This window comes from Hypanus sabinus, chromosome 1, assembly GCF_030144855.1.
Source record: "Hypanus sabinus isolate sHypSab1 chromosome 1, sHypSab1.hap1, whole genome shotgun sequence".
Lineage (NCBI taxonomy): Eukaryota > Metazoa > Chordata > Chondrichthyes > Myliobatiformes > Dasyatidae > Hypanus > Hypanus sabinus.
The window spans coordinates 191,451,551-191,478,216 of record NC_082706.1 but is presented as its reverse complement, the minus strand read 5'-3'; the positions used below and the strand labels follow the sequence as shown (position 1 = coordinate 191,478,216).

Here is a 26,666-nt window from a genome sequence, read left to right as displayed (position 1 = left end):
TAATACATTGCTCTGTGGGAGCTGGCGGATTGAATTGCGCCCCCCCCCCACTCAATCTTCTAAACTCTGGACAGCTACAGGCCCAGAGCCATCAAGCACTCCTCATACACTAATCCTTTCATTTTCAGGTATGAAAGGGTTAAAGTATGACGAGTGTTTCGAGGCTCTAGGCCAGGGGTGGGCAAACTTTTTGACTTGTGGGCCACAAAGGGTTCTAAAATTTGACAGGGGGGCCGGACCAGGAGCAGATGGATGCAGTGTTTTGGTAATACACCTCATAAGAGAAAATAAAATATCATGGGATATGTAGAAAACATGTGCTTTAATTTCAACTGAAAATGAACAAATGCATTACAACAAAATATCTGTCTTTGAAGTCCCATGGTATTTAGCTATTTATTGAAATAACTTTTAAAACACTGAAAATTAAATGAATAAAATACAGCTATTTTTAATAGTAACAGTTATTATTTTAAAGCACTGAAAATTCTGTTATCCTTCAAGATATTATCATCATCACTCTCCTCCTGACTGTCTGTATTTCAAAAACGGTAGGAGATGCAGGTCTACTTGTCCTGCTCCTTCTTATTCAATTGTCCCCTGTGCCAAAACTCAACAACGACCAGCACAAGGAGAGAACAGTGACAGCGCGCCAGTATGCGGAGCGTGTTATTTGATCTGAAGCGCATTTTTTATTTTGAGAAAGTACGTGCCTGCGCACTACTCATGACCATCACTTAACAGAAATGACATGTAACATGTAAGGCTTATTGAAAAAAAATATTTTCAAATGCATTTTTTACATAACACAACGAAGAAACTGATTTTTAATTTCAGTGGGAACAGTGTTGTTGGTCTCCCTTTTTAGCCAGCGCATCAAAGTCTGGATTTAGTTTTGTTGTGGCGATTCTCAGGATGGATCTGAGGTGTTGGTCAGTTAACTTGGATCTGCGGCTGGCTTTGTTGATGTTCATGACGCTGAACGCCTGTTCACACAAATAGGTCGAGCCGAATAAAGAGTAAAGCGCAAATGTGGAGTAATACGCTACACCTCAACAAAGGTCAATGTGTAGTGGTGTGCTACATGCAGCGCTAAAATTTCGACACGGAGTCGGTAACTGCAGTCGAAGAAAAAAACTTTATTCGAAATCCCCAGCCTCACTTTTAAGCCTCCCTCAACCTGCCCCCCGTGGCGCAGAGGCTCCAAAGCTCTGTGCTCGCAAATCCCCGCAGGCTATCTCCCTTAGCCGGAACACTGGCTAATTGTGAGCCGGTTCGGATGTGCCAGGAAATGGGTCGCCACAAATGTATATAGAGTGCGTCATCTATTGGGAAAACGCCAGAATTGCGGGGAAAAAATGTTAACAAGGTTTATTAATATAATTTCATCAAGTTCTGCGGGCCGGATTAAAAAGCTTAACGGGCCGCATATGGCCCGCGGGCCGTAGTTTGCCCATGCCTGCTCTAGGCCTATACTCACTGGAGTTTTGAAGAATGAGGGGGGAATCTCACTGAAACCCATTGAATATTGGAAGGGCTAGTTAGGGTGGATGTGGAGAAGCTGAGTGAGTCAAGGACCAGAGGGCACAGTGTCGGAACAGAGAGACATCCAATATAGAACAGAGATGAGGAATAGCTTGAGAGTAGTTATCTGTGGAATTAATTGCCACATATATTTAAAGTGGAGGTTGATAGTTCTTGATTAGTCAGATAATCAAAGGTTATGGGGAGGATTCAGGAGAACGGGGTTGAAAAAAGTAGTAAGTCAGCCACGATGCAATGGTTGAGCAGACTCAAGGGCTGAATACCTAATTTTGTTCCTATGTCCTGTGGTCTTATAATAAATAGTTTCCCACCCTTAAATTGAGGATGACGCTAGTAAGGACTTCTTTAAAATCTTCCTGTTTTCATCCCAGTGAGTGTCTAAAACTGGGGGGAACGTGGACCAAGTGTACTGCCAGAGAAGGGAGTCCAAGACTGGAATGTAGATAGAACAGCATGGTGAGAGTGAGAATGGAGGAGTGGACAAATGTACTCGTGCCTGTGCCCACATCTGAGACAACAAACTCATACACGTCAGGTGGCACCTACAATTGTGACCACTCATACAAATGTTATCATCTGTGCACCAAGAGTCCAGACTCTAGTTATCTTCCTTTCCCCTTGCACTGGGCTGAGATCAAGACTTCTAACAAGCCAGCATGCCAGTTACCCCATTTTAAAAGAAACACACACTTGGAAACCCGTGGCCTAATTAAGGATAGTAAGTATAGCTACGTGTAGGGCAAGTCACATCGTACTAAGGTTGATTGAGTTTTACGAAGGTGATTGAAGAAGGTAAAACTGTGGATGTTATCTACATGGATTTTAGTAAAGTGTTTGACAAGATGCCTCTTGGGAGGCTCATCCAAAAGATTAAGATGCATAGGATCCACGGTGAATTGGCTGGTTGGATTCAGAACTGGCTTACCCATTGAAGATTAAAGATAGTGGTTGATGAAACTTACTCTGATTCGAAGTCCCTAAAGGTTAACTTGCAGGTTGAGTTGGTAGTAAGAAAGGCAATGCAAAGTTGACATTCATTTCAAGAGGACTAGAATATAAGAGCAAGCACATAATACTGAGCTTTATAAGGCTTGGGTCAGATTGCAATTGGAGCAGTTTTGGGCCTCTTATCTAAGAAAGGATATGCTGGCAATGGAGGATCCAGAAGACATTTACAAGAATGATCTCAGGAATGAAAGGGTTGAAGTATGAGGAGCATTTCATGGCTCTAGGCTCATACTCATTGGAGTTTAGAAGAATGGGGGGGGGGGGGGAAATCACATTGAAACCTACAGAACATTGAAAAGCCTGGGGAGAGTGGACGTGAAGAAGATGTTTCCTTTAGTGGGAGAGTCTTAGACCCAAGGGCATAGCCTCAGAATACAAGGATGTCCCTTTAGAATGGAGACAAAGAGGAATTTATGTAGTATGGGTGTGGTGAATCTTTGGAATTCATTGCCACAGATGGCTGTGGAGGCCAAGTCATTTGACATATTTAAAGTGGAGGTTGATAGATTCTTGATTAGTAGGGTTGTCAAAAGTTATGGGAAAAAGGGATTGAGAATGGGGTTAAAGCGGATAATAAATCAGCAATGGTAAAATTGTGGAACATACAGTCAGCCCTCCTTATTCACGAGGGATTGGTTCTGGAACGCCTCGCGGATACCAAAATTCACGGATGCTCAAGTCCCTTATTCAAACTGTCTCAGTGCGATGAACCCCAGACCCAGCGGAACCCCAGACCTTATTTAACCTGTCTCAGTGCGGTAGACATTGGGACCCGGCGACAGAGCTCTGAATCTGCAGTGTTTCTGTTCACGAAAATAATCACAATCACGATTGAAAATAAAGCGTTCGGAAAGAGGTGAAACGCCATCGGTCATTGGAAAAGTGTTAGGCTACGTCGCTCAACGATCGTAACAATTTTAACAGATAAAGTGAGAAAGGCTCTGCCTCGATGAAAGCTACAATTATTACTAAGCAACGCAGTGGTTTAGTTACTGGCTTTTGGGGTTTTGGGTTTTTGATCTTCCACATCAACCCGGCACGGTGGAGAGCGCAGTCGGGAGCGGTCTGACACTGAATCAAACTCGGGAACTTCTGTTCCCGAGCCCGGCACTGAAACATACACTCTTAAGTGTTTTATATGCATAGAAAGGAAAATTACATACTATATACTAAGACAAATGTTTGACTAACTGATGCTAAATAATACCGGATGTCCCTGTTTCAACTTACTTAGTAAAAGAACTTCTGATTTTTTTCAATCCCGATCCACAATAATCCACACACATCCTCCCATGTACTTTAAATCATCTCTGGATTACTTATAATACCTAATACAATGTAAATACTATGTAAAATAGTTGTTATACTGCATTGTTTAGGGAATAATGACATGAAAAAAAAGTCTGTACATGCTCGAACAACAAGCGCTAGAAGAGCACTTCCAGGTTTTCGCGGTCGGTTGAATTCGTGCATGCGGAATTTGTGGATAAGGAGGGTCGACTGTACTCAATCGGCCAAATGGCCTAATTTTGTTCCTGCATCTATGGATCTGCACTGATATGACTGCTGTTCATGATATATATAAATGACATGGACGTAAATGTAGATTGAATCCGGGGTGTGGCAGTTAGTAAGTTTTGAGAAGATATGAAGATTGGTGGGGCAACGGATAGCATAGAAAACTGGCAAAGGATATAGATCAGTTGCAGATATGAGCAGAGCAATGGCAGATGGATTTTAACCCAGCCAAATATGACGTGAGCACATTTGAAGATCAAAAGTAAAAAGACAGTATACTCTTAAAGGCAAAACCCTTAACAGTGCTAATGTACAGAGAGATCTTGAGGTCCAGATTCATAGTTCCTCGAAAGTATCTACACAGGTTGATTGTGTGGTAAAAAAGGTTTATGGCATTCTTACCTTTATCAGTCAAGAACTTGAGTTCAAGCATTGGGAAGTTATCTTGATGCTTTATAAAACTTTAGTTGGCCTGCATCTGGAGTATTGCATTCAGTTCTGATTGTCCCGCTATAGGAAGAATGTCAAGGCTTTAGAGAGAGCACAAAAGTGGTTTATCAATCCTGATAAGAGGGTGTATGCTATAGGGAGAGATTGGTGGTATCATGCGCAAACCTGAAGATGAAATTAAAGCCGAATCTGGACACACAATTCTGAGAAGGGGTCTGAGGACCCAGCACTATTGTTGAGAATAACCGTGGTGGAAGTGTTGCTGCATATCCATATTGATACTGATCTGTTGATCAGGAAGTCAAGGATCCAGTTACAAAGGGACACACTGAGTCCCACCAGTTCTAGAAGTTTGGAGATGAGTTTGCTTGAAATTATAGTAATTAAGATGAAGCTCTAGTTGACAAACAATAATCTAAAATGTAGGTGTCTTTACTGATCAGATGCTTCACAGGTGAGTGTGGGTCTAGGTAAATAACATCTGCCATAGATTTCTTTTCATGGTAGTTGAATTGTAGTGGGTCGAGGTTTCTGGGAAGTGGCATTAATAAAAGTGTCATGACCAATCTTTAAAGCAACTTAAGATGGTGGATGTTAATGCCACACAGTAGTAGTTATTAACTTACCTTGTTTTACTTAGGTACTGGGATCAAATCAGGTGGGAACCTCAGATTGAAGCAGGGAGAGGTTAAAAATGGCTGCAAACTCCCCCGCCAGATGTTCTGCACAGAAATTAAGGGCACAAACAAGCTTGGTGGTGTCATCTTCAAACCCGAAAAGCCAGGAACACAATCTGGACCATGGGTTCACTCTCTGCAAAAGTGATCATCTTTTGTGGCAGGTAGTGACATTCCAATCCTCTCCTGTTCAAAGCCTGTGTAGATTGCATTATGTTCATCAGGAAGAGATGAGCTGCTGCAGAAGTATTTTAAAATGAAGACCTCGGACCTAATGCAACCTGATGTAATGGCATAGATCACTGCTGCCCATTAAGATCGGAACTATCTAAGTGGACACTGGAACAATACTGTATGGCCAATCGATCTCCACAAGGTACTTAAAAAGGTAAGAAATTCAACATAAATGTATTCTCTCAGGCCAACACCCCTAGTATTGAGGTTTTTGTTCCCTCAGTCAGCTCCATAAGGAAACCTTTGTCATTTGTAAACTCAACACCAGATTCTTGAAAGGGATACTTTATTACTAGCTATCATAAAAAGAGATTAACAGCTGGACAATAGAAAAGACTCAAAGAGTAAAGAAAAAAGAACTTGCTTTACCTATACTGACTCCTGGGAACCTGTTAATGCACAAAGTGAAGGGGAGACACAGTGATGTTGTTTAGAAGAATATGTTCAAGGAGCACACTAAAGCCCTATGTAAATGGTGGAAGAAGTATCCAACCATCCCATCTTATTAGGCACCTCTCTGGCCCCTCCAGAAACACGTCTGAAGTTCCCTAACTGGCCAAGGCCAGATCAGAAACCACAAAACCCACAAAAATAACACATCCTCAATCTCACGCAAACTCCTTATTATCCCTTTATTCAAGTATATTCATTATTTTCAAAAACAATGTTCTTTTCCTGGTTTTGCTTTGCAGTCAACTCCAACTACCAACTTCCCACTGTCAAAAGAACTGAAATAAAACAATCATTCATGTTACATTGTTAGGCCTTCGGGCATTTGGTGTTCTGCTCTATTTCTGCATCTATTTCAAATCAGCCTTGTCATTTCCACTTTCACTGATCATAAAAAACATTTGATCTGTCAAAGTCAAGGTGCATGATGCACATCGAAATTTAAAGCAACCAAATTCCTTAACCCAACCCCTTAAATTTGCATTTCAAAGTTAATCATACAAAGAAAAACAGCTTGCTCTGTGCTCCAACTGATCAAAACAATCAATTCATCATGAGCAGAAATATTCCACCACATAGTGACCAAGTGATCTCAAAGTTCTTTGCCAAATCTGGCCCCTGCTCTCCCTTACAAAACTGATTTAAACTCTTGTGATTTGGATCTTGAGAACATTCTTCAAATAAACATTTCACTGAACTCCAAAAGAGAAAAATACTAATGTTTTCTCATGATCTTTTAGCATGCTGCTAGGCTTAATAGAGCAGGTAGGGACAAGTTGTGCACACTTACTTCAGCATTTGGTGGTATAGTTATACAACTACAAAAACCAAGTTATCGATGTTAGGCTAATGAATATGCTAAATATTCTTAAGGAGGCACAGTCAATTTCTATTGGAGTAATTTTGCAATCCGTAGTCCAAAGCAACTAGGACAGGACTACGAATTGTTGGAATTTCATCACAATAATTAAACACACATTCACTTAGCTAAGTATTTCAATTGATTATTTAGAAAGAAAGTTATAAACAGTTTATTATTAATAACAAGTAACTGCCTTCAGATTACACATTCCATGATCCAGGACAGAGACATATTGAACATTCTGAGGAGGAGGACAAAGCTGAATCTTCCTGCAGCCTCTGCAGAGATTCAGTAGGTGAGAGCCCAAAGTTTGTTGCTCATAATAGGGAAGTAACCAGTGTAAAACCACTCATACTGTTCCTACCCAGAAAATAGCAAATATCATATTAATATAAATAAAAATACAATTTGAACTTTTAATGGAATTCCACATACTCTACGCAAATAATTGAAAAGTGGAAGATTTTTGGGATTGTCACATAATTGACCTGTATGTTATAAATTTTAAGAATAAATTAGACCATATAATCAAAGATATAGGAGCAGAATTAGGCCATTTGGCCCATCACGTCTGTCCCACCATTTCATCATGGCTGATCCATTTTCCCTCTCAGCCCCAATATCCTACATCCTTTCATGCCATGACTAATCAAGATTCTATCAGCCTCTGCCTTAAATATAGCAAATAACTTGACCACCACAGCCACCTGTGACAAAAATTCCACAGCTTCACCACTCCCTGGTTGAAGAAATTCCTCCTTATCTCCATTCTAAAAGGATATCACTCTATTCTGAGTCAGAGTCCTCGCGTCTTATACTCCCACAACATAGGAAACATTCTCTCCACATCCACTCTATCAAGGCCTTTCAACATTCGATAGGTTTCATTAGGGTCACGCCTCATTCTTCTGAATTCCAGTGAGTCGAGGCCAGAGCCATCAAGCACTCCTCATATGATAAGCCCTTCAATTCTGGAATCTTTTTTGTGAACTTCCTTTAAACCCTCTCCAATGTCAGCACATTCTTTCATAGATAAGGGGCACAAAACTGCTCTCAATCATCTAAGTCAGGTCTCGCCAGTGCTTTATAAAGCCTCAACATTACATCCTTGCTTTTATTTTCTAATCCTCAAATTACCAAGTACTAGGTAATTCACTATAGGTGACTATAGGTGTATAAGATGATGAGAGGGATTGATCGTGTGGATGGAAACATAGAATATAGAAACTTAGAAGACCTACAGCACAATACAGGCCCTTCAGCCCACAAAGCTGTGCTGAACATGTCCTTACCTGAAAAATTACCTTGGGTTACCCAAAGCCCTCTATTTTTCTGAGCTCCATATACCTATCCCTATCATATCCACCTCCACCACCATCACTGGCAACCCATTCTATGCACTCAACACTCTCTGAGTAAAAAACTTAACCCTGACATCTCCTCTGTACTTACTTCCAAACACAGTAAAACTGTGCCCTCTCATGGTAGCCATTTCAGCCCTGGGTAAAGCCTCTGACTATCCACACGATCAATTCCTCTCATCATCTTATACACCTCTATCAGGTCACCTCTCATCCTCTGGTCGCTCCAAGGAGAAAAGGCCCAGTTCACTCAACCTGTTTTCATAAGGCATGCTCCCCAATCCAGGCAACATCCTTGTAAATTTCCTCTGCACCCTTTCTATGGTTTCCACATCCTTCCTACAGTGGGGCAACCAGAACTGTGCATAGTACTCCAAGTGGTGTCTGACCAGGGTCCTATATAGCTGCAACATTACCTCTCGGCTCCTAAACTCAATCCCACGATTAATGAAGGCCAATGCACTGTATGCTTTCTTAATCACAGAGTCAACCTGCGCAGCAGCTTTGAGTGTCCTATGGACTTGGACCTCAAGATCCCCCTGATCATCCACACTACCAAGAGTCTTACCATTATATTCTGTCATCATATTTGACCTACCAAAATGAACCACTCCACACTTATCTGGGTTGAACTCCATCTGCCACTTCTCTTCCCATTTTTGCATCCTATCAATGTCTGCTGTAACCTCTGACAGCCCTCCACACTATCCACAACACCTCCAATCTCTCTGTCATCAGCAAATGTACAAACACATCCCTCCACTTCTTCATCCACGTCATTTATAAAAAACACAAAGAGGAAGGGTCCCAGAACAGATCCCTGAGGCATGCCATTGGTGACCAACCTCCATGCAGAATACGACCCGTCTGCAATCACTCTTTGCCTTCTATTGGCAAGCCATTTCTGGATCCACATCTACTGTGTTTAGTCACAACCTTAAAAAAAATTCAATCAGGCTCGTAAAGCTGCCAGCGATGATGGTGGTGGCAGATACGATAGTGTCTTTTCAGAGACTCCTGAATAGGTACATGGAGATTAGAAAAACAAAGGGCTATGGGCAACACTAGGCAATTTCTGAAGTACATGTTTGGCACAGCATTTTGGGCCAAAGGGGCTGTATTGTGCTGTAGGTTTTCTATGTTTCTATGAATGCTAACATCTCATTTGCCTTTCTCACTGCCAACTCAACCTACAAATTAACCTTGAGGGAATCCTGCAAAGTCTTCGAAGTCCTTTTACACCTCAGATTTTTGAATTTTCTCTCCATTTAGAAAAGTCTACACTTTAATTACTTCTACCAAAGTGCACGACCATACACTTTCTGACACTGTACTCCATCTGCCACTTCTTTGCCCATTCTCCTAATCTGCCTAAGTCCTTCTGTACCCTCTCCACTTCCCCAGAACAACTTAGCCCTCCACCTATCTTTGTACCATTCGCAAACTTGGCCAAATAGCCATCAATTCCATCACCCAAATCAAAGTTCAAAACACATCTATTATCAAAGAATGTATAAATTATACAACTTTGAGATTTGTTTGCTCAAAAGTAGCCACAAAGCAAGAAACCTAAAAGAACCAAATAAGAATAAATGGAAAGATATAAGACCAACACCTGAGACACAAAAAAGAAAAAAAAACACACATACATCATGCAAACAATTACTTTACTTATATGTCACCAAACAATTGATACTAGACCATATAATCATCACAGTGATATTTGATTCTGCGTTTCACGCTCCCTGAAGTACAAATCGAAGTAAATATAATAATAATTTAAATTATACATCATAGTTAGAAAATAGAAAAGAGAAAGTAAGGGAGTGCAAGTCAGGTCCGGATATTTGGAAGGTACGGCCCAGATCCGGGTCAGGATCCATTCAGCAGTCTTATCACAGTTGAAAAGAAGCTATTCCCAAATCTGGCCATATGAATCTTCATGCTCCTGAACCTTCTCCCAGAGGGAAGAGGGACAAAAAGTGAAGTGAACAACAAGAATTCGAATCAAAAATTGAGTCCTCAAATCTGAACCCTGGAGCAGACTGGAGTAGACCCAAAGCCTCGTTCATCATAATAGCCAGCACAGAGGCACAACAACCAGGGCAGCCTTCATAGCCTCTGCACCATAGAGACAGGAGTGACTATCATTGAGAATGAGTGAAATCAGCTCTTGCACTGGATCATAACACCCTGTCTTTTCAGTCCATCTGGGCTAGAATTTAAATTGACCAAACAACAGAAAAGCAAAAGGCTCTGGTGCTCTGGAGAGAGGAAAGAACATTGCAGAGAGCAAGTGAAATCAGCTCTTGCCTCTAAACTGGACCAGCATTTAAATTTTTGAAATAACATATCGTACCCTGTATTAGGACCCAAGAACTGCTGCTGTGAAAGGCTCCGGGCCCAGATTTTGTCGCCCAGCCTGAAGCTGTTCTCAAGCTTTTCAAAAGCTCAGTGGTCAGAGTAATCCAACCTCTCACTTAGGCCAGTTGTATGGGCATTGAATATCCTCTGCCTGGGCCCTAACTTCTCCTTTTGGTGCTCACACTGATACAAACTCACTCTTGGGTATCAGAACTGCATCTGCAATGATTCTTCAGCACACCAGCTTGGCTCTTCCTTCAAACTCACCTTGCCATCACTTGCCCCTTCTCTGTGGTGATAATTAACACAATTTACCTCAGAAAAGGCATTTTTAGTTATGTTTTTAATTGGATTTCTTAGCTTTTTGACTACCAAAAGACTGTTGGAGCGCCATCTTAACCAGAAAGGCATATAACATTAAAAAAAAGCAGTCCCAACACAGACCCCTGTAGAACACCACTAGTCACTGGCAGACAACCAGAAAAGGCTCCCTTTATTCCCACTCTTTGCCTCCAGCCTATCAGCCAATACTCTATCCTTCTTTACAACTTTTTTTGTGTACTATTGTTATTGATCAGTATCGGGAAGGACACTGCAATCCTTAGCATAATTATCATTGTGTGTGGCTCTCTGAACTTGGTAAAGTAACTATTGCCAAATATTCACTTAGTTCAACACTGTCCCATATCTTAAGTCCGTATGCAAAGATAAATGCATATTGATCAGTATGCCAAGCAAGGTACCCAATTTAAATGATTATACCACCATCTGGTTTTGATGTACAATTCTGAAAAATTACTAACTCCTTTCCAATCTTCACTTGTTTAATAAAAAGCTGCCACGGGTTAGTGGCAACAGCTGTGAAAGATTGTGCATTAGCTAACATCCACAACATGTTGAGGCCAGTTGAGTACATACTTCAACATGTAAAGCACATTCTCTGGATATATCTTTACTAGTTTGCTGTTTTAAAAAAAAGTTTATAAGTGTTAAATATACCCTAACCTTATTAGTGAAATTCTAAAACAATGGTTTACATTAAACCTCTTAAAAGATTTCATATATCAGTTGAAGGCATGTAAGTACTTGTGGCAGAATTAAACAGTATTTGCAGATCTTGCCAGCCCATCATAGAAACCATAAATATAGTGAGTTTTTTGCAACCTCTCCTCAAGGGTAATGAAGGGACATGGGTAGAAAAGAAAACAGAGATGCAATTAAAAAACTCCCATTTAATTCAGAAATATGATTTTGTTCCCCTAAAAAAAGCAGATAGGCAAGCACAAAATAGAAGAAATATATGCTCATTCAAAAGGCTTTTGTAAAGGAAGAAATGTATTGCTGGAAGTAGGTATTATTTACAGAGCAGTAGGAGATATACTCTGAAGGGTGAGCTACATCTGAGCAGGCAGTCACTTTGGTAAAACAGAAATGAGAAAGAAATAGAAAAGAAATAAAATCAACAAAAGAACAAGTATAAATAAAGCATCAAACAAAATATAATACAGAAGGGAAAATTAAAATGTACCAGGTAGAAGTCAGAGAAAGTTCTCAAGTAAAAACATGAGGTGACTACTTTTACCAGCATCATCAAATTTTATATTGTGAGACATATCCAGTCTCGTTTCAATCACAGTCCGCTGAAGTTATCCTAGACGTGCTGGCCCAGAATTCACCAGAATAGAGAATTACTCAGCAAGTTAAGTTTCTTCCCCCTCCCCTAGTAATCAGGCCAAAACATGTTTTACGAAGTGCCAAAAGTAAACGCTGACTTTGCTGTGCTGTGATCAAAGTTATCGGGGCCTTGATGGCTTATCGGGGAAGCAACGGGGAAGAATAACCAAATTATTTTAGATTCAAGTAAACTTGAGTAAATGGACTACACGCACAAGCAAATTGACTATGTGGACTTCAGTCAGGCTACTGATAGGCTGCTATGGAAAGTTAGACTGCATGGAACCCAGGGAGAGCTAGCTAATTGGATGCATATTTGACTTGTTAGGAAACAATGGTGAAGGTGGAAGGCAGATTTCTTTGGACTGGGGACCCGTGGCTAATGGCGTTCCCAAGGCTCGGTCCTAGGCCCATTGCTATCTGTCATCAATATCATTGATCTGGATTAGAATGTAAAAGACGTGGTTAGTAAGTTTGCAGGTGACACTTTAATTGGTGGTGCTGCTGGTAGCAAAAAATGGTTGCTAGAGAGTTTTGATCAGCTGGGTAAATTTAGAGAAATAAACAGGAGACAGAAAAGTAAATTACTCAGAATTTTAAGAACACTAGTCCTATTTATTAAATGTAAATTTATTTCAGTTAAATAGTGGTTGCAGAATCCTTGTTTTCATTTTAATAATCAGTAGAGGAGACTATAATTAATTTCCATTTATAAATACTTGCACTGACACTTTCAACAAAAATTGTCAAAGACACAAAGTTGAAAGACTTATTCAAGAGTAGAAAACAAGAGTCATTAACTGACATAATTGTTTCTGGCACTTCTATGTAGTTACAACTCAACATGTAACATGCTCACCCTTACTCAGGTTACGTAGATTCATCCCCCATTTCAAAAACTTGGGTAAAACTTCAGTGCAGTGGCGCACTCATGTGTTGAGAGTGTTATTTTTTTGAGGAAAGAGTTAAACTGAAGTTCCTTCCGCTTTTCTGGTAGAAGTTTGTCAAATTATTTGAAGACAAATCTTCAGCTCCCTCAGCCCCACGTACTGTTATTTACCATCATAAACCCCTTAGCCCTTCTTTCTCCCTTTCACCAAACAAAGAATACCCTTAAGAACCACTTTTTCAAGGAAGCTTTTGACTCTTCTGTGTAACTCAATGTTAATGTTTCTTGGCTGTTGGTCTCATGAAGCAACCTGGAGTTCCAGTAAATGTTTAACTTTCAATCAACATCCTGGGGAAAAAATGCAGGATCTTGTACACAAGTTGACAAATGTTGCACATCCCCTCCATGAGCTGCTAAATTTAAATGAATGCAGTGCTTTCTGGGATGTCCTGATGTGGTCAAAGAAGCAGTTATAAAATGAAATAGATAGAGCAGAATCCAAATATATGGAGATCAAGAGATAGTATTAAATAATACAAGAGCTTATAAATAAGATGAAGTGAGAAAACTTGCATTAGATGCATTTAAACACTAAATGCAGTACATTTGGTAAAAGTTCTAATGATTCATAGAAATAGAAACATGGACTATATGGACTTCAGTAAGACCACTGATAAAGTACCACATGGTAAGCAGCCAGGTAAAGTTATGACTCCATGGAATCCAGAGCGAGCTAACTAGGTACACAATTGACTTAGTAGGAAGCAATGATAATGGTGGATTTTTTTTTGTTGCAGGCCCCTGACTAGTGGTTTTCCCCAGGGCTCAATGCTATTGCTATTTGTCATCTATATCAAAGGTCCAGATGAAAATGAACAAGGCAGGGTTAGTAAGTTTGCAGATGATATTAAAATTGGTGCTGCCGTTGATAGCAAAGATGGGTCTTAATAGTGATAGATGGATCTTAATCAGCTGGGTAAGTGGCCTGAGGAATGGCAAATGGAGGCTAACTTGGTTGAGTGCAAAGTTTTGCATTTTATGAAGACAATTCAGGGTCAGACTTTCATAGTGGCACCCTGGGGAATGTTGTACAGAGGCATGAGAGTACAAATGCATAGTTTCCTGAAAAGACGTGTCACAGGCCTTTGGCAATCTGACCTTCATTATTCAGGACATTGAGTATTGAAGTTGGGATGTTATGTTGCAAAATATTGGCAAGGCCAAGTTTGGAACATTGCATTCAGTTTTGGTCACCTTGTTATGGGAAGGTTACCATTATGTTGGAAAAAAAGGCAAATATTATGAGTCCCAGCAACATCCTTGAAGGACTGAATTATAGAGAAAGGTTGAGGAAGCTGGGAGCTTCTACATTGGACCATAAGGCGTGATACTATGGAGGTCCATAAAATCAGGAGGTGTATCGATAGGGTCAATACATACAGTTTTTTTCCCCCTAGAGTTGGGGATCAAGAACTAGATGGCATATGTTTTAAGTGGGGGGGGGGGAAGAGAAGGAGATTTAATAGGAACCCAAGATGTAACTTTTTCATCCAGAGGGTGGTCAGTATATGGAATGAGCTACCAGAGGAATTGTTAGAGGTAGATGCATTATTAACATTTAAAAAGGTACTGAGCCAAATAAATTGACAGGAAAACTTTAGAGGGAAATAGGCCAAAGCAGGCAAATGGGGCAAGAGGGGAATCTCAGTTGGCAAAGAAAGTTGAGGAAAAGAGTCCATTCCATACAATGTGAATCTATGAAATACAATATATTAGAAGAAAGTCTTGAAAATTGGGACAAGTGTCATTAGGCCCTCCATTAGTCAAGGTCGACCATGGATGTTGCGTCCTAGCTGTCTACATAATGTGCAAGCCAGACTAGTACAATATGGAGAGCAAGCTGGTGCCCATGCAGCAGGCTCCCTCTCTCTACGCAGCTGATGGAATTCAAAGGAACGGCAGAGTCTGACACAGTTTAGCACCAGCAGCATCACAGGATGCCAGCCAGCACTAAACTTACCGTAGAACTGCCTCAGGGATTCCAGCTCCACATTTTCGTCAGGATTTACTCCCAAAAATCTTCCCCATGAGTGGGTATAGCCGCAAGGCAGCGGAGGTTTGAGACCAGTTTTCCTTCTCCTTGATGAGCTCCCAACCATGGCTGAGAAGCCCCATCTGCCCAAAGCAACTGGTCTTTTCTCCTTCTCCTGTCAGTAAAAATAGCTCTGCCAGGCCTAGAAGCTAAGCCACACATGTAGGCAGGAGCTGGACTTGGCTGTCAGAGGCTGTTTGAGATGTACGTAAAAGGGAGCATTTAATAGGAAGTGAGAGCTTATCCCCACTAACCCCCTGGGCTATGACAACTGTAAGGAATCAATCTTAAGGGGCTGATGAGGAGAAATTTAAGAGGACTTTAAAATTACGAAATGGGAGAGGATAGATATTGGCTGTCTGCCTCCAGTAATTGATACTTCCAGCACAAGGAATATTACAATTTGATACGTATGTTAGAATAGAGAATATATTACATGTAAATAATGAACTGAGGCAGCGGAGCTCTGGAATTTATTACCACATGGAGGGCAGATAGGTGGCTAAAAGGAGAGGGACAAAAACATGGAAACAAGACAGACGTGAATTCCAGACATATGGAATATACGTCCGCACAAATATTAAAACCACATTAAAACCAAGGTAATATACATCTGCACTGTGATTTATATTTAATTCTATGCAAATTGTTTCTCTGTGACACAATTCATTAAATATTTTAACACGAGCAGAACATACAGAGGTATATTAAAATGGTGTTAAGTATTGATACATTTACAAAAAGAGATGCATGTCAAAACTTGGTCACAGAAGTGAACTAGCTTAAAGAAGAATAGGTCAAAATCAAAAAGCTTGCAGATGTTGTAACATCCAAAATAAAGACAAAAAATGATGAAACCACTCAGAGGGTCAGTCAGACTGTGGTTGTGTGAAGAGAAACAGAGCTAATGTTTCAAGTCAGACTTATTCTGACAAGGGAATCTTTTCTCATAGATATGACCTGACTTGCTGAGCAATTTCTGTTTTGATTTTGGTGCCAGTACAATCACAGATAACAGAATTTCTGATGACTTTAAGCACGTAGAACAAAACAGGACAGTGTTGGCTTGTCAACTTCAGGAAGTAATAGATGTGCAAGGTTTTCCAAACAGTAAATAGGCTGAGGCACAGAGAGTGATACAAAAAGGTGGAAACAGGCTGTCTTGTTAACAGTACCCACCTCCAGATCAAGTACAGCTCCTATAACCATATTGACCTGTACAATCACAAAACCCCACTCAGTTCAGATTGGCAACATCTCCTCCACGATCTCCATCAGCACAAGTGCATCACAAGAATGTGTGCTTAGCCTCCTGTTTTACGCACTTTATACTTATGACCAAGAGGCTAAGCACAGTTCTAATGTCATACTTAAGTTCGCTGATGATAACATTGTCATTAGTCAAATCAATGGTGGTGACAAATCAGCACTTAGGAGGGAGATTGAAAATCTGGCTGAGTGCTACTACAACAACCTCTTACTCAATGACAGCAAGTCCAAGGAGCTGATTATTGACTTCAGGAGGGAAGTGGAGGTCCATGACAAAGTCTCATCATAGGGGGTAAGGGTCAACAACTTTAAATTCCTCAATATTATCATTTCGGAGGATCTGTCCTGGGCTCAGCACATAAGTGCAATCATGAAAAAAGCACAACAGCAGCTTTACTTCCTTGGGAATTTGTGAAGATTTGGTATGACATCAAAGTCTTTGACAAACTTCAATAGATGAGTGGTGGAGAGTTTATTGACTGGTTGCATCACAGCCTAGTATGGAAACACCAATACACTTGAAGAGAAAATCCTACAAAAAGTAGTGGACACAACCTTGGTAACACCCTTCCCACCATTGAGCACATCTACATGGAGCGCTGTCGTAGGAAAGCAACATTCAACCCCAATACCCAAGCTGTGCTCTCTTCTCACTGCTGCCTTCAGGGAGGTGGTATAGGACCCTCAGTTCCCACACCAACAGGTTCAGGAACAGTGATTGCCCCTCAGATATCATGCTCTTGAACCAGAGGGGTAACTTCACTCACCCCATCAATGAACTATTCCCACAACCTATGGACTCACTTTGAATGGCACATCATTTCATGTCTTTGATATTTATTGCTTATTTATTATAGCTTACTTAGTATTTCTTTTTATATCTCTTTTGTATTTGCACCATTTGTTTCCCTTTGCTCATTGGTTGTTTGTCCATACTGCTGGTGTGGTCTTTCGTTGTTTCTATTGTGCTTCCTAGATATACAGTCTTCCCGCAAGAAAATGAATCTCAGGGTTGTATATGGTGATACATACATACTTCGATGATAAATTCATTTTGAACTTTGAGAACACGGGAATTGGTGGCTTGACTTTGTGTTTTACTTTTGAAGGGGTGTTGGAAAGGAACAGGAAACTCAAAACAATAACTTCAGCCTTCCCGGTTAGAGGAAGTTTCAATTGATCTATTACTGGACGTCAGGATGAATGGCAAACCAAAGGATGCAATGAGGAACAGCTGGTGCAATCGGCGTATCTGTGAAAATTTAAACTGAGTTTTTGGATGGTGATGATAAAGGACAAAATAGGATTAAGAATGTGTTGGGAGAAGGTGTAGAGAATGGTGGTTGTTCATGAGGATAGTTTCCAAGGATGGAAACTTAATGAGTTACTTGCCTAAAAGGATGACAATGGCCGATTTGAAAGACAGATGGATTGTACCCAGGGAGAGGGAAAACTTAGCAATATCAACTAACATGAATGGTGGTGGGCAGGCAATCATTTAGCATGAGCATTGCTGGAGGTAAACTTCATTTAAAAAGGTGATGCAGACAGCTATGAGAAAGACATGAGAAAAGCTATGACCAAGATAAAGAGAAATCATCCGAGTTTAATAGAATGGAAAAGAGCAAGCGAGAAGGGAGAGGGGTGGCAGAGATATCTGACAATATATGATTCATAGTCATGGCAAAATGCTCAAAACTGAACATGAATACCAGGCTAGCACTGCATGCAACTTGTAGAGGAACATGCAGATAATATGGCAGCACCATTCTTTGCAGCACCTGAGAGGAACTGGTGAAGTAGCCTAGGCAACTAACTGGCAGTGTATTCTATATGTGGCAGATAGGTTGAATGCCAAGGACAAAAAAGCTGCTCTATCAAGCATTTAATGGTGCCATGCTTCGATGTTCTTAACCAGAATCTACTTATGATGGAATACAGCATAGGTTGGTTTTATGGTCAGGGCAGAAGTATTCATCAGAGAACAGCCAAACACTAACATGCTCATGTTGCCATCGTATTAATTATAAAGTACTGAAGAAGGGTCTTGGACCAAAACGTCGACTGTCTGTTCACTTGCATGGATGCTCCCTAACCTGCTGAGTTCCTCCTGCATTTTGTGTATGTTGCTTTGGATTTCCAGCATCTACAGAATTTCTTGTGTTTTCTATTAATTACGTGCCCCATTGTTACATCTATTTGTACATAATACAGGGTGGTTGTAATTCTATATATTGCACCAAATTTATTACTGTTTTTTCTTGTAACTATAGCCATTAGTCTAACTTAATAATAGTAATCTAATTCATTCTGCTAGTAGCCCCAACCCAAATTGTTCCCAAAGATTAAACTATAAATTAGATTTAAAGAATTAAATGCAGTACAATGTAAAATGACAGTAGAAGTTACATTAAAACTGTTGCCTAACACTGTTCCACAAATGGTTGCATCTGCGGTTTTGCTGGGGCTTACACTGAATTAATAAAAGGAATCATGCCGTTTGTTTCCCTTTCTTTTAGCCTACAGATATTTAAACTGTTAGTGCTCTTGCATAAATTTTAACAAAAACTTGACCAGTTTATATCCAAGTCAATCTTAAATATACTGGATTCAGCAATATAGTACATTCACTTTCTCAGAGATCAAGGCCACTGCTGTATGATTATCTGAAACTAGTTGCTCAATGCTGATCTACGCAGGTCAGTTTGCCTCTTACATGGTAGCAGAGCAGTTAGTTAGTTATTAGCACAGCGTCTGCTGTAAGATAGGGTTTTGATTCCCGCCACTGCCTGTAGGGAGTTTGCACATTCTCCCTGTAACTATGTGGCTTTCCTCCGGGTGCTCCAGTTTCCTCCCACATTCCAAAGACATACCAGTTAGGGTTAGTACATTGTGGGCATGCTATGATGGCACTGAAAGCATGGTAACGTTTGCAGGCTGCTCAGCACAATCCTAGCTGATTTGATTTGATACAAATGCCACATTACACTCTATGTTTCAATGCAGATGAGACAAATAAAGCTAATCTTTAAATTTTTATAATGTAACTTAGAAATACATGTTTAACATGAATCTCAAACATTTTCCTGAAACATAATGATGCACAGATGTTCCAAGACAAAGTACGTTGTAAATCGGATACAAATCAGATCATCATGAATAGCCTTATTCAGTATTTACAAATCACAGGCCTCTTTTGCGAAAAGGGACAGGCACTCCTTTGTTCGCAAGGTTTACCTACATTTCTAAGGCTATTTATTTTCAACCAGGGGTAAGATACACCGTAAACAATTTTTTTTAAAAGAGATTTACTTGTATAAGGAGGTGATAGTCATCCATGCAACAGGAAAGAATTGAAATTTGCAGAAATTTCCCTAATGGGTACAACACGCTGGAGGAACTCAGCAGGTCGGGCAGCATCTGTGGAAACGAGCAGTCAATTTTTCGGGCCGAGACCCTTCATCAGGACTGAAGAGGGAGGGGGCAGGGGCCCTATAAAGAAGGTGGGGGGAGGGTGGGAAGGAGAAGGCTGGTAGGTGCCAGGTGAAAAACCAGGAAGAGGAAAGATCAAGGGGTGAGGGAGGGGAAACAGGGAGGGGATAGGCAGGAAAGGTGAAGAAAGAATGTAAGGGGAAAGCACTATGGGTAGTAAAAGAAGGCGGAATCACGAAAGAGATGATAGGCAGCTGGAGAATGAGGCAGAGTGAAACTAGGATGGGGGAAGAGAGGGGGAGGGAATTACCAGAAGTTGGAGAACTCAATATTCATGCCTATCCTCTCCCTGCTTCCCCTCCCCCACCCCTTGATCTTTCCTCTTTTTGGTTTTTCACCTGGCACCTACCAGCCTTCTCCTTCCCACCCTCCCCCCACCTTCTTTATAGGGCCCCTGTCCCCTCACTCTTCAGTCCTGATGAAGGGTCTCGGCCCGAAACGTTGACTGCTCGTTTCCACGGATGCTGCCCAACCTGCTGAGTTCCTCCAGCGTGTTGTACATGTTGCTTTGACCCCAGTATCTGCAGAGTACCTTGTGTTTCCCTAATGGGTGACTGAGTTAACACTAATCATAATAAGGCTTGATATGAATTAGTCAATTTTAAAGTAAGATATGCAGCAGTTGTAACAATATTCATTCACATCAATTAGCCCAATTTCCTTATATTAGGATCAGGTTTAATATCAATGGCATATGTCATGAAATATGTTGTTTTGTAGCAAAATAAATTACAACAAATGTATAAAAACATCAATAAAAATTCAATTGAATAAGTAGTGCAAAAAGAGCAAAAAAATAGTGAGGTAATGTTCATGGGGAAGAAGCTGTCCCTAAAATGTTCAATGTCTTCTGGCTCCTGTACCTCCTCCCTGACAGTAAAGAGAATAGAGAACATCCAGGTGATGGGGGTTCTCAATACCATCTTCTTGAGGCAGCATGTTTTGAAAATGGTCTTAATGCTGGGGAGGCTAGAGCCCACGATGGAAGTGACTGAGTTTGCAATCCTCTGTAGCTTTTGCCAATCGAATTTTATTACTTACATCCTTCACCTACATGAGTAAGTATCTTTACGAAAAGTCTCTAACTAAATGAGCAATTTATAGTCATTTGTAATAAATAGTATGTACAACAATTGTGTGCTGTAGCCCCTCCATGCCCTATGCTTATGCAACCAGTTAGAATGCTCTCCACTGTTTATATGTAGAAATTTGCTAGAGTCTTTGGTGTCATACCAAATCTCTTCAAACTCTCAATAAAATATACCTGTTGCCATGTCTTCTTTGTGATTGTATCAATATGTTGGACCAGGATAGATTTTCAGAGATGTTGACACTCTGGAACTTGAAACTGCTCACTCTTTCTACTGCTGATCCCTGGAAGAGGACTGCTGTGTGTTCCCTTGACTACCCCACCCTGGAGTGCAAAACCAAATCCTTGGTTTTACTGGATTATCTTATATGACAATATACAATATCTTATGTGGGTTATCTGGCCTTCCCTGACCATAAATTATTTTAATTTCCTCGTCATCTACAATGCTTCACTTCCGTGAATATTATTACAGTTTTTTTTCTTAAGCAAACCTGGTGACAATATGGCCTCCTGCCCCCAGAATAAATTGGGCTTAGTTCCCAACTCTTTCCTGCTCAATAGTTTCCACTCATATTTTTAAGAAATTCTTATTCTTGTTTTCCAGACCCTCATTCTTCTTCAGCCTCAATGCTCCCATGTTTGTAAATTTCTCAAGCACTACAAGCCTCCGATTCTTACTTCCTGAAGAGCCTACTGGCAATTGCACTTGCAATTGGCTATAGCCAAGACTATGGAATTTTATCGTTTTTTCCCTTCTTTACAGCATTCAAAACTTAGCTTTAGGACACCAGCCACAATCCGTTATTGGCTGTCAAATTTTGATCACTCTTAGAGTTATACATAATAGAAATAAGCCCTTCAGACCAACTCATCCATGCTGACCATCCTGCCTAGTAAGCTAGTCCTAACTGCCCATGTTTGGCTCATAACCGTCCTGAGAATAAAATCAAGACAGGAACTACACTCAAATGACGCAAAAGTATCAGTGTGTTAGTAAATGGCCAGTTTCCATTTGAGTATGAAAGAGATTACTTTAATAATTTACCAAAACACTTAAATTAAATATGTTCCAGTCCATGTACTGAAATACCAAAAGCACTGGTTTGAACTCAATAGATTATGCAGATGCTGCAAATCTTGAGTAAGAAAAACAAAATACTACCTGATGAAGTGTCTCTGCCTGAAATATCGACCTTTTACTCCCCTTCAAAGATGCTGTCTGACTTGCTGAGTTCCTCTAACATTTTGAGCACGTGCGCGTTCGCATGCGCGTGTGCTTGTATCTGTGTGTACTGGTTTAAACTGGCTTCACATTTCAGAGTAATAAACATCAGAAAGAAAGCCCTCACCCTGTCACATCCATGCTAATATATTGTACCTACCTCTCCCAGCTCTATTTTGTCTATAGCCCATTCATTCCAACAGCTGCAAAGGGTCAGAATATGCCTAAGCCATTAAGGCACAACCTCACCAACACAAAGCTAGGAATAGAGAATATAATCTAGACAGCTCATTTTGGTAAGGAGCTAACCTGACAGTGCTATCAATACATACTTAGTACCCTGTTCACCAATATCCATTTTACTATGATTATGGTGACATCACCTTATTTTAGCTACAATCCACCACAAAATTTTAATATTTATAAAATGAATCATAAGGCATTGCATACAACCACTAGTCAGCTTGGTAGGCCATCTCTGTACTTCTATGCCTGATGTAATAGAAATAGGCAGTACAATCCTGCCACCAGTGACTGGGGCCTGGCTGCTACAAACCTACTGACTTCAGTGAAGGCAGAAGACAGCTGTACAGGATGACCTTAAGTAGCTGTGCATCTAGGTGCACTTTTAACTGCACTATTTGGCATGACTGACAACAGTCTAAGCAGTATGGCTGCCAGGTTCAAGTCAAGTCACTTTTTATTGTCATTTCAACCATAACTGCTGGTACAGAACACAGTAAAAACGAGACAATGTTTTTCAGGACCATGGTGCTACATGAAACAATACAAAAACTACACTGAACTACGTAAAACAACACAAAAAAACTACACTAGACTACAGACCTATCAAGGACTGCATAAAGTGCACAAAACAGTGCAGGCATTACAATAATTAATAGACAAGACAATAGACACAGTAGAGGGCAGTAAGTTGGTGTCAGTTCAGACTCTGGGTATTGAGGAGTCTGATGGCTTGGGGGAAGAAACTGTTACATAGACTGGTCATGAGAGCCCGAATGCTTTGGCGAATCTTCCCAGATGGCAGGAGGGAAAAGAGTTTGTATGAGGGGTGCGTGGGGTCCTTCATAATGCTGTTTGCTTTGCGGATGCAACATGTGGTGTAAATGTCTGTAATGGCAGGAAGAGAGACCCCGATGATCTTCTCAGCTGACCTCACTATATGCTACAGGTTCTTACGATCCGAGATGGTGCAATTTCCAAACCAGGCAGTGATGCAGTTGCTCAGGATGCACTCAGTACAACCTCTGTAGAATGTGATGAGGATGGGAGATGGGAGATGGACTTTCCTCAGCCTTCGCAGAAAGTAGAGATGCTGCTGGGCTTTCTTTGCTACAGAGCTGGTGTTGAGGGACCAGGTGAGATTCTCCGCCAGGTGAACACCAAGAAATCTGGTACTCTTTACGATCTCTACCGAGGAGCTGTCGATGTTCAGCGGAGAGTGGTCGTTCCGTGCCCTCCTGAAGTCAACAACCATCTCTTTTGCTTTGCTCACATTCAGAGACAGGTTGTTGGCTCTGCACCAGTCCGTTAGCCGCTGCACCTCCTCTCTGTATGCTGACTCATCACTCTTGCTGATGAGACCCACCACGGTCGTGTCATCAGCGAACTTGATGAGGTGGTTCAAGCTGTGTGTTGCAGCACAGTCGTGGGTCAGCAGAGTGAACAGCAGTGGACTGAGCACATAGCCCTGGGTTACAGCAACAACAGAGCCAAAGTAGTTTTAGTGACATTACAAATCCAGTCATGCTGAGAAAGGGGAGCAATGCTCCAGCATTCTGTGTGGGAAGCTAATTTGTGCTCCATTTCTATTACCCAGGACATGGGTTTCACCTTTCATGACATTGGCTATGATCAGCCATCACCTCAAGAGAATCAAAATCAAGCTTATTATTACTCAAATACATTGTGAAGGTTGTTGTTCAGTGGCAGCAGTATAGTGCAATACATCAGTATACTATCACTTATACTAAGTAATATCTAGAAGGTACAGAAAGAATTGAAGGGGGTAATGCATTTATGTTGCAAAACAACAAATATCGTGGCACATGTCAGAGATAATAAACCTGATTCTGATTTTATGGCACCCCATAATGCAGCGCATCAGAGAAAATGACTCATAGATGAAGAGCGCAGCAGTCCAAGATATCTGTTCACATATGCCTTGTCCTTGGACTGAGGAAAATATAGCAAAGGAAGGACTCAGCTGTGAATGACAAACCAATCAATTGGGTGACATCACATCCAAATCTTATTGCCCCACATTATTGAGTGAAAATAAAAACTGACTAAATCTGTTGTTTCTTTTGCATTTTATATTTTTAATTCACTGGAAGAGTAAATTTCTGTAACCCAAGTAGCAATAATGTGGAGTTGTCTGTATTTGACATCAACACTATTTAGCCTAAATATATAGAATTTTATTGTGCAAAACACTGTTAATTTAAAATGTTAAGGGTAATTCTGTTATAAATTTGTGCACAGAATGCAACTGTGTGATGTACAACTATTTTTTATGCAATTCTCATGCAGCACTCATGCAAATGGTACCCGATAAATGATGGATGGTTGAGAGCATGCTATATTGCTTATTTTCAAATCAGATTTAAAATCTCTGGCATATGTCATGAAACATGTTGTTTTGCAGCAGTACAGTCAATGCACAGTAATAAAAACTAGCATATATAAAAAATAAATTAAATGTTATGCAAAAAGAGAGAACAAAAACTGAATTGGTTCATTGTCCATTTAGAAATCTGATGGATGTGGGAAAGCTGCTCCTGAAACTTTGAGTATGAGTCTTCAAGCTGCTGCACCTCTTCCTTAAAGGTGGCAATGAGAAGAGGCCATGTCCTGGGTGATAGGGCCCTTAATGATGGATGCCACCTTTTGAAGATGTCCTCAATGCTGGGGAGGCTGGTGCCAATGATGGAGCTGGCTGAAGTTTACAACTTCTTGCAACTTTTTCTGATCCTGTGCAGTCCCCCTCCATACCAGATGTTGATGCAACCAGTTAGAATGCTCACCACGTTGACATTTGTGGGTGTCTTGGGTGACGTACAAATTCTCTTCAAATTCCTGATAAAATATAGCCACCATTGTACATTCTTTGTAATTGCATCAATATTTTGGGCACAGGATAGATCCTCAGAGACGTTGACACCCAGGAATTTGAAACTGCTCATCCTTTCCACTTCTGATCCCTCTGTGAGGAATGATGTGTGTTCCCTTGACTTACCCTTCCTGCAGTCCCCAATCTTACTAAAGTCCTTGGTTGAGTGCAAGGTGGCTCTGCAACACCATTCAACCAGCGGATCTATCTCACTCCTATATGCCTCCTTGTCACCAACTAAAATTTTGCCAACAATAGTTGTGTTATTGGCAAATGTATAGATGGCATTTGAACTGTGCCTAGCCACACAGTCATTGATACAGCAGTAAGCTATTTTCTCCTGGATAGGCACTGAGGTACATTTGAACAATCATCCATCACCAAAGTTCCCCAAAATTAACTAATGACTTGTATTCTCGGGAACAGTCAGTATTTATCCCAGTACGGGCAGAAGCTAGGAAGGCGATTTATGAACAACAGACAAATATTGAGACATTACAATGAGGCATTGGGAGAGCATACACTGAAAATGGAAATGTAGTTGAAGGATAAAATAGACAAACACTGATGACCTGAAACATTGCTTTCTCTCCATGCATGCTGCCTCACATGGCAAGTACTCCCAACATTTATATTACAGAATTGTTACTTTTATTTCCCTTCTACCTATAATGAAATACAACAAAGATAAATATCTGAATAAAACAATTTTTTTTCAACAGCATACACATTCAGATGATTCAAACACTGCCATCAGATTTCTCAAAGGACAATAAAGACATTTACATTACTTCAGTATTCCCCCCCCCCCCCGGGCTCTTTTTGCACTACTATTTAATTTAATTTATATATATTTAAATAAATGTATGTATATACTTTATATTGTAATTTATAGTTTTATGTATTGTAATGTAATGGTTAAGTCAGTCGTGTCCAGTGATGACAGGAAACCTATGCAGGAGAGTAATTAAAGAGGAACTGGGGCAGTTCCACTTTCTTGATCTCAGAGCCTGGGTCCAGTGTTACAAACAAGTGTCACAAATTGGGGTCTCCCTTGGTTGCAGTGGATGACCATAATGGCTCCTAAGCCATGTCACACGCTTCAGTCTCCATGAAGCATTGCAGTACTGCCTTCCTGGCTGCTGGATCTCATCCACCCAGTCCTCTGGAGCAGACTTTGCATGCTAGGACAGGCATTGTACTGCTGCCGAAAAACATACATCATGACATACGCCAGTGATATTAAACCTGATTCTGAATGGAATACAGAGCAATTAGAATTTGATGTTCTCCCAGATTAGTACAGGTAATGAATTTAAATTAGTTCAAGACA

At 40.6% G+C, this 26,666-nt stretch overlaps 1 protein-coding gene across 2 annotated transcripts in view; it reads right to left on the bottom strand.

Annotated features, from left to right (window-relative positions):
- The window catches only part of rbbp8 (retinoblastoma binding protein 8), a 141,811-nt gene that overhangs the window by 98,670 nt on the left and 16,475 nt on the right, over positions 1 to 26,666 (bottom strand). Inside the window, exon 1 of one of the 2 annotated variants that reach the window (XM_059983872.1) lies at positions 4,474 to 4,581. The exons of the other annotated variant lie outside the window; for it this stretch is intronic. The gene's annotated coding sequence lies outside the window, so the exon portion shown is untranslated. Of the gene's footprint in view, positions 1 to 4,473; positions 4,582 to 26,666 lie in introns of those variants that run through there. 2 annotated transcript variants of the gene reach the window in all.